We start from the raw sequence: 13306 nt of genomic DNA, 5'->3' as shown, positions 1-13306 counted from the left end.
CCCTGGAGTTAAAAAGATTTCATTCATTGCTCGCTCACTTGGTGGCTTGGTAGCAAGTTCAGTGTGGGTTCACAGCAGGGAAGCTTTATTTTTTAATTTCCCAACAGCATATGAAATATAAAAGCTGCGATTTAAACGAGCCACAGAAAGTGAATCTATCAGTCAAAAATGGTTCAGCACTAACAGAAACATATGTTAACCTTGGTCCAATCGTGGACTTTTGTGTTGTTGATCATGGTGGACAAGAACACGTCGTGACTTGTTCTGGAGGATTCAACGATGGTTGCCTTCGCATTCTCAGGAGTGGCATACGAATCAACGAGCATGCAGCTGCAGAGTTTGCAGATGTAAAGGGAATGTGGCCATTACGAGCTTCTTCGACTCGTGACGATTTCGACACTTATTTGGTGCTGAGCTTTCTTGGTGAGACTCGTGTACTTGCCATTAACTCAAATGATGAGCTAGAAGAAACACATGAAATACAAGGATTTGTCCTTCATGCTCCTTCCTTATTCTGTCAAGATGCTATTCATGACCAGCTTGTTCAGGTAACAGCAAGTTCTGTGAGATTAATGAGTGCGTCTTCTGGACAGCTATTGTCTGAATGGAGAGCCCCCACCGCCACAGGATTGTCTATAACAGTAGCCACAGGTAGTGCTACCCAGGTTTTGTTGGCCACTCGAGGGTGTAATATTGTCTACTTGGAAATTGGAGAGGGATCCCTAACACTGAAGGGACATAAAAAGATTGAGTATGATGTATCTTGCATGGACATAACTCCTATTGGTCAGGATAGTAAACGGAGTGAATTGGCAGCTGTTGGACTATGGAAAGACCAAAGTATCAGAATTTATTCTCTTCCTGATCTGAAACTCATTCAAAGTCTCCAATTTGCCGAGAATGTTGTTACCCGGTCTGTTTTATTTTGTAAATTTGAAGGGATTTCATACTTGCTGTGTGGGCTTGGGGATGGGCACTTATATAACCTAACATTGAATGTGAGCAGTGGGGAGCTTTCTGACGGGGAAAAGAAAAAGATTTCCTTGGGTACCAAAGGAATAAATCTGAGGACTTTTCGTCATGAGAATGCAACGCATGTGTTAGCGTTAGGTGACAGGGCCACAGTTATTTGCAGTAGTAACCTGAGGTTGGCGTATAGTAATGTGAGTGTGGGAGAAGTTAATCATATGTGTTCTTTCCATTCAAAATCTTTCCCTAACAGCATTGTGGTTGTAAAGGAAGACATGCTTTCTTTTGGTTCAATCGATAATATTCAGAATATTTACATCTCATCAGTTCATCTCGAGGAACACCCATATCGTATTTGCTATCAAGACAAGTCTGGAACATTTGCCATCTGCAGCATGAAGTATGGTTATGATGAAATGCAAAAACACTTCATTCGTCTCTTAGATGAAAAGACATTTGAAAATATTTCATCATATCCACTGGATATGTATGAAGAAGGTTGTTCAATCCTCAGTTGCTCATTTACAGATGATCATAACACTGTCTATTGTTGTGTTGGGACAGCTTATCGGTATCCTGATCAGGAAAATATATGTAAGAAGGGCCGAATTTTGGTCTTTTCGGTTGGAAACAGACAACTGCGTCTGGTTACAGAGAAGGAGACAAAGGGAGCTGTATACAATCTCAATGCTTTTAATGGAAAATTAGTTGCAGGAATCAACGAAAAGATTGACTTGTACAAATGGATGATCCGTGATGATGTTTCCAGGGAGCTGGAGTTTGAATGTGGACATCCCGGGCATGTGCTTGCACTCTGTGTAAAAACTCGTGGGGATTTTATCTTAGTTGGTGATTGTGTACAATCTATGTATTTGTTGGTATACAAGAATATTGATGAGAGGGGAGGCATATTAGAACATATTGATGAGAAGAGATGGGCAGAAATTCAAAGAGAAGGCGATCAATCGTGGCCTTTTACAGTTCATACAGGGCAGGCTTTGTCAGAAGAGGAGGCGACCAATATGCAAAAGAAATTTTTATCGGATTTAGATGGCCTTCTCACTCCTGGAAAAGGGAACCCGTTCCATCTATCTAATTGTCCTCCAAACACCTCCATACTTATTATGTTCGATAACCGTGCAATTTTCAATTCTGACCACCCTTGGCCTCTAATTGAGGAGACGTTAAATGACATCCAAATAAAATTTGAAATTGTTTATATTGGCAAACATTTTGACAAGTTGCCTATGCAAGTTGAAAACAAAATTTTGGGTTATGCTCCTTTTAACTCGCAGGTCATGGCATTGATTGGTAATTTGCGTAGAGCATCACAGTTAAAGATAGCGCCACCCTCAGAGGGAGATTCAGATGATTGGGACGAGGACGGTAACATAATTTATAGGCAATGGAGTGCTATGATTGTGGGAAACGGTGGAGGAGTATCTGCTGCCTTATATCGAGCAAGCTCTCAACGAACATGTAGAAGAAATCATTGTCAATGCGTTGAAATGTTTGGCATTTCTTTCAAAGGAAAAATTACTCAGGAAAGGATTGTTTCTTGATGCGGTTCAGCGGGCTGCTCCTCTACTTTGTCATCCAAGCCAATGGGTTAGGAGTTCAGCTGTTACATTTATTGCAGTGGCCAATATGATGGTTGTAGTCCATATGATTGGAAGCTATCAGATTCATGCTATGCCAGTATTTGATATGATGGAAACAGTGCGGGTCAAGAAACTTCATTTTACTCCAGGGATTCCAATTCGTTTGGTTGCTCGCTCAACCTATGTCGCCCTAACTTGCTTCGTTGGCTTATCATTTCCTTTCTTTGGGAGTCTACTTGGGTTCTTTGGAAGATTTTCTCTCGCCCCAAAACTTACTTTCTTCCCAGCATCAGTAGCAACCATCAAATATACAGAGGAGGGGAAATGCACTGCAACTATAGCACTGTCATTGGCACTGTCCATTATTTCTTTTGCGACAGTCTTGATTCTATTTGCAGCAATTCTTGGCAAATCTGATGATCAGAAATATCTCGTAAAAGATGATGGCACCCAAAACTCTCCATGGGATCAGTTTTTAGACCTCATATTTGTGTTGTGTATGTTTAAAGGGAGAAATTGTAGCGGGGATTGTATTTAAAAAATTGGCTATTGGCTATTTTTATTTAAAAAAAATCGGTTCCATTCAAACGATAGCGGGAAGGTGGAAGGATCGAACGCCCAAATGTAAAACGTATGACAATCAACCGTAGCAGAGAAATAAGCCACGGGGCCTATTTTTGTCTTCAGTGACAATTTCAAGAGATTCACACCTACAGATGTCACTTTTTTAGATCCGAGTAAACATGTAACGTTGCTCCTTTTAGCGATGGATGGCTTTTCATCTTCAGTTAGTAATGATTAAATCATCTCATATTCTGAGTCGATTCATTTTTTGATATAGTGAGTCTATTTATTGTCTAAGAAATTTTTTGTAAAGGGTTCGGAGTTTCTGAGAAAAAGTGTGGGAGGAAAAAACCCAGTGCTTCATTGTACAGATTTGACAGAGAAATAATTGAATGGTACAGCTCTATTTCATGAGATGCTTGCGGTATGAATTTAGCATGTGTTTCTTCTCATGTTTCATATGTCTCGTGTTTCTGTTTCATAGTTCATTCATAATCGTTTTCAGCTGAATGATTTTAAAGTGAGAAAGGTAGAATCCAATTCATTGCTCTGCCTTGGGAAAGTGTTCATATTTAATGTTTTCTTCTATTTGACAAGGATTCATCTTCTATGCCCTTGTCAACCTCTCAACAGTCCACCCACTCCACAGTATTTTAAATTTGATGTTAAATCTCTTGCCTATCTTGCCTCAGGAGATAATCTGTGTCTTTGATTTAACTTCTCTGTTCATTGTTGTTCCTTGGTCCCATACAGCCCAGAAAACCCAGCCTAAAAATCAAATATTTCTTTCATATTTATTTACTAGCCTAAAATCATTAAAATCAGTTCCCATTTTAAGTCATCTCGCACCCTATTGCTCATTTTTATCGAGATTGACTGGAGAGAGCCCTCTCCTGTCCTCGTAGGGCTAGCTACGAGGCTGAGCTTGGTTTGATGTTGCCTCGAGTTTTGCCTTTCTTAGCCTGAGGCAGATTCGAGCGCTAACAGACACTAGATAAATTTGGAGCATCACCAATTTGGAGGTCTTACCAAAAAAAAGACTAAATTTGGCGAAGCTTGGCTAAATATGCCAGAGGTTTTAGTTGTGGTAAAAGTTAGCAGCACCGCCAAATCTAGCTGCACCTCGCTAAAATTGGCAGCAAGTGATGACCGAATAGAATGGAGCCACGTGGCCTAATTAATGGGAACCACATGGCATCCAATAAGTGGCTAAAATAGTCCCTAAACGAATCTAGTGACGATTTGGTTCAGTGGTCAACAAGTTTATTTAAACGATTTGGGTGCATAGTTTAAGTCCAACCATATATGTGGTTGTCGTAAGTCACAAAATGGAGCACCAGGTGGGAGGCCTGTGGGTTTGACCTCGGGACCTCCCACAACCATACATCTTAATATAACATGCCAACCAACATGCCAACAAGACTCCTCGCGAAGTTTTCCAAACACAATAGTACTTAAACCCATTCAAATTGCATGGATGTTTTAAAATGTTTTATAAACATATATTATATATGCCAACCATTATGGTGGAAGTTTTTAAAAATTTTTATAGTATTTAAATGGGGCACGATAGGTTTTGTACCTCGACCCATCACAACCAAACTCCAAACATAGTCACGGATTTCCATTGGACAAATGACCCATTCATTGGTAAAGTCCGCTAGGGAAATTTATTTAAACCCAAACCATTCGTTCGACAGATGAGGGGCGCTGGTCAAGCGTGGGCAGAGGCCATGGAACCATGAAGTCAAAACTCAAACGTTGCAGAACCTTGATGTGCGGAACCAGGAGGGAACGTGGTTATAGGAGGGATATTCCCTAGAATATTCATATAGGGAATCTGTTGTGGAATCTAAAAGATTCTCTAAGGTTCCAGAGTTGTAGGTGACAAAATATAGTCAAGTTTATACTCAAATTACTCAGAATTTTAAGAGGATTTCATTGGAGTATTTTGTTTTTAGATTTGAGCAGCCCATTTTCAGGTCACTCTCGGGATTGGAGGTATAATGATGTATTTTGTCACATACTCATTTTTATTTTCTCTAAGATGAATGAAGAGGCCTCCACACTATTGAAGTAGGGTCAGGAGACATAGTCCACACTGGCTGAAATTATTATCGAACATTGTGTGCATTGTCGTTATAGTCTCCTATATGTTGCTTCTTCTTTAAGTGTTTTCATATATGGTTTTTACATGCTCTTTCATGCAATTCTTAAAACATCAAACAAAGAAAAGATCTTAAATCATGTTGGTATCAGAGTGGTCTTCTTGCTGATGTGAATGATGACCACGGCCAAACCGAAAAAGGGTGTAGCGAACCTTATGAAAATTCCACGTAATAAAAGTAAATAAAGGGAAAATAATAACCATGAATGATGGGACAATTATTCCAAGATGAATGTTGGGAAGAATCCTAGTGATGGGGATCACTTGTGATTGTTTATGGCTAAGGAAATTGGCAAAGGCAATGGCTAAGGCCTTGGAAAGGAAAAATTACATTTTTGGCACATTTATTTATGAAAATAATGGAAATTATGAGAAAAGGGAGGTGAAAGTTCACGGGTTTCATGTGAGGAGGAAATTGAAGGAAAATAATGGAAAATGAAGAAAATATAGGCCTCATTCATAGAAAGACTTCTGAGGATCAATTGGTAACCTTTTGCCAGTTCAGTTTTGGAGCTCTCTCATTATTCTGTCTCTCTCTAATACTCTTGGAGACTTAGATTTTTCTTGGAGCACTCTTGGTGGGTGTGGCATACTTGGATTTTGGAGCAAGAAGGCAAAGGAAGAGCATGGAATCATAAGAAGGTACCGAGATCAACAACTACATCATATTTTCTTGCAGGTACCTGTTGCATGTATGTTTCCTTCACTAGTTTTGGCGTGCATGGCACATGCATGCAGTTTCTTGGTTGTGATTTGTCATTAGCATGGAGGATTTCCTGGATCGACAGTGGATTGGCTATCCTTGCCATTTCCTGGATAGCCATGGTGACTGTGGGTTTAATTTCATTATTTGTTTTGGTTGGTTCTCATGTTTCCTTAGCTTGGGTTGAGTTATTAGTTCCTGGAAGCCTTGGTTGGACAAACGCTCTGGAAGCCCTGTAACAGCTTGGGTTGAGTTACTAGTCCTGGAAGCCTTGGTTGGAAAAATGCTTTGGAAGCCCTTGGTGGGTTGAGTTACTAGTCCTGGAAGCCTTGGTTGGACAAATGCTCTGGAAGCTCAGCGACAATTATGGGTTGAGTTACTAGTCCTGGAAGCCTTGGTTGGAACAAACACTCTAGAAGCCCTAGAAGGCTTGGAAGGAGACCAAACTGATGATGGTTTTGTGATGTCTGACCATGAGGTGGATTCACTATTTGATGGGTTGAGGTGGATGGCCTCTGGAAGCTTTGGATGAGTTTTGATTGATGTGTTCTATGAGATCCCACATTCATGCTTGGAATATGACACGGGGCTGAATGGCTAAAGAGAGATTTGGCTCAGCCATTCTATGGTCAGGTGGAACGTGCAAGTCCCATCCCGAGTTTGGATTTTGCATCATTAATGAAAGATTATTTCTCGTTGTATTTCTCTGAGCATTATGTTGGATTATATGTGGTTTATATGGCTATGATTTCATGAATAATTTTGTCCCTATTATGTTGTTTATTTACATGTTTTATGACAACATCCATGTGTGTCTCTCATCATGTTTTTACGTATAATTGAATGATCATTGTATCTATGACCTAATGGATGGAATGGCAGTTGATGTGTTGAGGCATCAACGGTTCTTAGCAATTCTCACCTAAGTATGAGACCCCTATTCTCATAACTGTTAATCACACCTGTAGATTACACACTTGAAATATGTTTGACGAAATCCCTATCATGTCTAGTAGGGGTCCAGTCATGGTCTTGAACAAGTATTTGCTTTAATACTGTCATTTCCATGTTATTTTGCTGATTTGAAGAGATGGTTCAATTCTGGGCAGTGACCTGGGCTCTGGGCCTGGAAAAGTGGCTCAAATCCCGGAGTCACTAGCATAGCACTGGCAATTTTAGTCTCTGGTCGCTGGCAGGCAAGCCTGTGAGAGTGACTTTGGGTTTTTGGTTGCCCTCATACCTATAACATGGGAGCAATTGAGGCTTAAGTTGTCCAAAATTTTAGTGGGACCCCAAGGCAAGCTTCCTAAAGTATTGGATTGGCTCCTGAGGGTCCTGTAGCTGATGTGGAATGTTTGTATGGTGTGTTTCCATCAGTTCCACTTCCTTAACGTGACTTAGGAGGTCGAATCATACCATAGTGGCCTCTCATTGCATGTTTACCCCTAATGACAGGTTGCTTGAGTAGATGTGGTAGGAGGGTGTTACAAAGTGGTATCAGAGCATGGTTCACCCCTTGGATTGGATGGGCTATGTGTTGGTCATGCATGCATGTTAATTGCATGTGTGCCTCTCACACTTGTAGTTCATGTGCTTGTTGCATTTGCATGATGTTGTTTATGGTTGTAGTGATGTCGTCATGTGAAACTTGAGGTTGTAGTGGTGGAATGCAGCATTGTGAGTGTGTGATTGGTTACATGTTGATTTATTCGCTTACATGTATCATTGTAGTATTTTTTATTGCAATCTTTCTTGTTGGTTACATTTTTGTATGCTTGGTTGCATGTATCATTCTTGCAGGTTTGATTTCTAGTATCATTCATTCATCCCTGATCATATGTGTTTATGCATATGTGTGGATGGTTATGAATCAGTTATGCATGTTCATGGTTGCATGTGGTCAAGTGTAGAGCGACGTAATGATGGTGGTTTTCAGGCATGAGGTCGTGGTGTGTTGTTATTGAGGTCGTGCATTGATGACTGGACCCTAGCTAGAATGACAGTTGCATGGTCATATGCTTATGTTTTATGTTTCTATATGATGTCATGATTATGTTATACATGTATCACGTTGATTTGTTTCTCTTGCAAAACATTTATCCTCCCCGAACTATACTAAGGTATGTTGGTTTATTGTGATTTGGTTAGCTGACATGATACACCTTGCAGGAAGAAATATCAAATTGCTAGCAAGATGGTTGACTTCAAAGACTCTCCTTAAGAATCCAAAGAGCAGTATGGTGTTGGGAACCCTTCCAATTTGGGAGTTACACTAAGAAGCTTAAAGGAAGAAATAAGGAGTTGTAAGGCAGATAATGACAGAATCATATAGGCACAAGAGAAGCAAGCAGAGGTAAATGCAGTAATATTTCAGAGTTTTTCAGATTTGTAGTGACAGGGGCCACGTCAAATCAGTTATGAGAAGGAGGATAGAACTAATGGGGCATATGGTAGTCGGTCGCATGGTAGTCACCAATAATATAGAGACACCAGTACAAAATGGCTAATTAGTTACTAAAAGAATGACTAAAGTTTGCATATAAATGACCAATTTTCAGTTGGTGACCAATAGTAGCTAATTTACAGTGTCTTATAAGGTGACCAACTTTTTGTTGTTTTTAGCTTAGTCATTAATTGGTTCTCACAATTTTATTGTCTAGTAGTATATTTAGTCATAAATTTGGTCATTAATTTAGTCATTGATTTAGTCATTAATTTCCACAATTAATGACCAAATACACAACAAAATATACTACTATATAATCACCCAAGAAAACCAATTAATGACCAAAGAAATATGACCAAAATGTTAGTCGCGTTATAAGATACTATAAATTAGCTACTAATAGTCATATATATGCAAATTTTAGTCATCATTTGAAACCAATTAATGACCAAAGAAATATGACTAAATTTTGGTCATGTTATAAGATATTGTAAATTAGCTACTAATAGTTGTATATATGCAAATTTTAGTCATCATTTGTAATCACAAATTTATCATTTACAGTAGTCATTTATATTTTTTTGGTAACTTCATATTCTCTATATAAGTGACTGATTTAGTTGTTTATATTCATTTCATTTACTTTCATTAATAATCATTATAAATGACTAATTTAGTCATTGTATATTCATTTTATTTATATTCATTATTAATCAATATAAGCTACTAATTTAGTAGTTTTATATTCATTTTATGTGTTCATTATTAATCAACATAAATGAATTAGTATGATTTTGTGACTATATTAAAAAGTATCATACAATATTCATGTGCATATAGTATGAAAACGCACAACAAAAATTTTCACGCTAAAGTTTAATTGTCTCTTTAATTAAAATGGCCACAACCAATTAAAAAATGTCAAATAGTACAAGAGGTGAAAAGAAAGTGACTAAGCGTGATCTTAAGTTTTCAAAATCTAGAACTTTACAATTTGAAAGCATCACAATGATGCACCTAGCCTGTCACTCAATTTCCTACTTAACCCAACAAAGGGATGGGATATATAGAACTTAAAAATGTCAAACATCTGTGTACCAAATCTAATAGTAAAACATAACTCTCTTGACATTTTCTTTCAGATCTGGTAAGGGTCGAACACTTGTTCCTATAGGTACATGAGTGCTCTGAGAACCTGAACTAGTTGCAGTCATGTGACTACTAGGAACACCACTAGATAAGGAACCATTGTTTGATGTTTCTGGCTCCATATAAAACTGAGCCCGAAATGTAGCCAGATGGGCATAATACGCTTGGGGTACCTGTACATAATAACAAATAAAATATATGTCAAGGACAATCCCCAAATATATGAACCAAGTATATATTTATGATTTAGCATTGGAGACCTACCTATAGAAATTAAGCATGTACATCTTGCATATCTTCCACAAACCAATCGATACAAGTCAATAGGAACCCAATAAAATATACAAGGCATTAATATTTTTCTAGATTTTTTTCAATTTAAGAACAAAAACCAACTCCCAATTTTCAACTAGATGAGCACAAAAATCATTTTTTCAAAACAAAAAAACAATCATTGCTCAAGAACTAACATTATTTCAAATATTAATTAAAATTTACCTTAAAACCAACTACAACTACCCCAGATGCAGGTGGTTGAAGTTGATTTATTGCGGATGTGACGCCGGTCTGGCAAGTGGCCGAGCCACATGGTCTTCCATGCTCTCACCAGTGGGAATTTAAGGCAGGCCTCTAGCACCCAGCCGACACCATTAATCCGGTGCGCAGGTCGAGACCTTCCCTGTAATCTTAAAATCATGGCTCCGAGCCATCAGCAGACCTCCATTCCACCTCTGAACTACTCTTGCCACCCTGTTGCAGTAGAGCCAAGCTCTTGCACTACAACAGGGCGGCGTTGCAGGCTTCTCAACTATGTCAACCTGGGAAATGGTATTCACTTCTCCCACTCTATTCACTGCACCTTGCAATTTGATGCCTCGGCCCCTGCCTCTGTCCCTGAATTGAATCCCCCTGTCATTTACAGTGTTAACTCTGTTGCCCTTGTCCCGCTCCCAGTCTGTAACTTGACCATTTCGGCTCACTCCTCGCTGCAGCACCCCACTCAGAGCAATATGCCGCGACTTCGTCACCACATGTGCTGCAGGTGAGGCGGCAACTGCGGACGAGCCATCCGTCCCCCTATGCCATCTCCCTTTGCATCGACTTTCCCTTCATCCTCCTTGCCCTCCACCCCGTCCACTCCCTGTTTCCATGGCAGTTCTCCGGCTACCCGAAGCGAAAGGGGACGAGCTCATCCATTTGTGGCTTGTCGGATCAATGAGGCCGCCCAGATGCCCAATCTAAGTGCTACCACCTAGTTTGCTCAATTTCGCTTCCTTTGCTCCATGGACAGACCTGTCATTATAGCCACCATTTCGGTGGAATTCAGGGAAGAAGCCAACATGCACAACAACCCAGAACACAACCCAGCGAAGAACCTGGTACATCCGCCCCCCGACACTTCACAGAAGGTGCCGAGCACCAGCGATCAGCAGGAGGCCTTGGATCATTCGACCACCAGTAGACCGAAGGCTTCGAGCGGTAAGGCCACCAGCAAAGCCAAAGGAGTTCAGGATGAAGCCAGAAAGACACACGACAATACGGGTGGCAAGCAGGTAGAGGACACTGATTCAGGCAAGTATAGGTGTCTGATAGTGGAGGAGAAGCCACCATCATAAGACACCTAGCACTCTCAAGCAGACAGGTCACCTGCCCAGCTCGGTTTTTTAGATGTTTGTTTTTTACTGTTGTTTATTTCAAAATACATGGACAATTTGGAAATTCACCATGACAGTTAATTCCGAGTTTTGGAGCTGTAACCCCTGCGCGGGCAGCTGGTTTTTTTCTCGTCTTCGGACTAGTTTCCCCTCCCGGGGCAGTCTCGCTTTAGTTTTGATGTTTAAACTAGTTATTTGGCTGTTCTAGACCCGCAGAGGCTGGGGCCTCATTGTAAATTATGTTTCCATTAATATATTTAGTCTTACGTAGAACAAAAAAAAAACAACTACAACTACATATCTATTTATATTTTACATCTATAACTTTCAACTCTTATCCTAATGCGTAAAGATGAATTTTGCAACCTGAAACTATAAAATTTTCAATATATAACTCAGAAATCAATAAGCAAAGTAAAAGTCTAAATTGATAAGAAACACACTAAAAATGAATTATAAGATTTTGAAAATAGGTTATCTAATCTACACAATGCATTAGGGGTAAAGAGGATGAGGTAGAGATCTACGTGTAACATAGATTGTTGGTTAAGGACTACAATCCATTGGTTGTGAATTTGTTTTCATCCCAAAGAACATGATAATGGGCAGATCTACTAGTTCCCTATAAACATCATAAACAAAGATTGGTTAATCTTCCAATCAACATGTTCATTTTTGCTAAGTTGGACAACATAATAACATCTTACCCTCAGAAGATATCAACCTATTATCCAACCAAATGGAAAATGTAATATCAATGGTACCTGAGTACCAACATCGTTGTAGAGGTAAAAGTCAAATTCTGTTGGATGGAAAATTTTGGAGTCAACTACAGTGCCTAGCATATCATCAAAAAGGACCATAATCACTAAATCTTTTGTAAAATAAAAGGAAGCTTACAATAGAATTATGATCAATAGAGGACTATCATACATAGTATGTGACAACTAATAGTTGTGTATTCCATAACAATTATCTTCTTATCTGGCAATATGTTTCTACTCTTGTTTGTAGCATTTCAATCTGGATGGTTGTTTGCAAAGAGTCTGGTATGGTGACGTTTTTGAACCACCACAAAAGTAACTGGAGGTTGATAATTTGGTGCAAGAGATGCACAGGCCTGAAATTACCACCACAAAGATTCAACTCACTGCATGGATATAGTCGTTTCAAGATGGATAAGATGGATACAGGGATAATCCCACAATTAGAAAAAAATTGGATTTTGAACCATGAATTTTGAATGTAACATTGCAAGGGTTCTCTTATAGTTATAGATAAACAATGACTTTGTACAAAATAAGGCATAACAAGGATTTTAAGATGATCTTCCTCAAACGAGAAACAATGAAATTTGATAATTTGCAAAAAGTAACCTTAAAAGCATAATTATCTTTATGCATATCCCCAACCTTATGAAGACACTTATTTATCTCTAGGCACTGAAGCCAATGAATACTCTTATTGATCCTACAGTGAAAAAGTATGGTGCTTCCATTAATTACATATGGAATTTGGGGGTTCTTTTCTTGCCATTTTTTCACAAATTATAGTGCATGGTTCTTTGTTCATTATTTTGGATGGCGCATGAGCATGTAATCATCTAGACCCTGCGTAAACAAAGATGTCATTGTGTTGGGAAAGTTGGATGGTTTGGAAAGACACTACTAGTTCTGACAATGACAACTTAATGACTAACAATTAACTCTGCTCATGGAAGCTAATAAATTTCTAATCTCTCAAGTTTCCCTATTTTGTCTCATACCTTTATATCTACAAACTTTATTCTTTTTGATTTCATATCTACATAAGGAAACAAAATTGCAAGTCATTATACCTTGCCTCAAGATGAATTATAGACTTGTTTTGTTACAAGTTCCACAAATATGCCCTCACCTACAAGGAGTATTATATAATTCATAGATTTCCCAAACATAAATTATTAAATTCTCTTGCAAGAATTCAAGAAAATAATAAGTGATACATATCTGAAATTCCATGAAGAATTACATGTATTTTAGAAGGGTGGACTCATAAAAGTATCCATACTTG

The 13306-nt window shown here is 38.8% G+C and overlaps 1 pseudogene; it reads right to left on the bottom strand.

Annotated features, from left to right (window-relative positions):
* Positions 1–9528: 9528 nt before the first annotated feature.
* LOC149226606 (protein argonaute 1B-like) lies at positions 9529–13055 on the bottom strand (annotated as a pseudogene).
* Between the last annotated feature and the right edge of the window lie 251 nt (positions 13056–13306).

This window comes from Pinus tabuliformis, chromosome J (assembly GCF_031772625.1).
Source record: "Pinus tabuliformis cultivar Carrire ecotype Pingquan chromosome J, CPIR1, whole genome shotgun sequence".
Classification (NCBI taxonomy): Eukaryota; Viridiplantae; Streptophyta; class Pinopsida; order Pinales; family Pinaceae; genus Pinus; species Pinus tabuliformis.
This window is presented reverse-complemented; position numbering and strand designations above follow the sequence as displayed.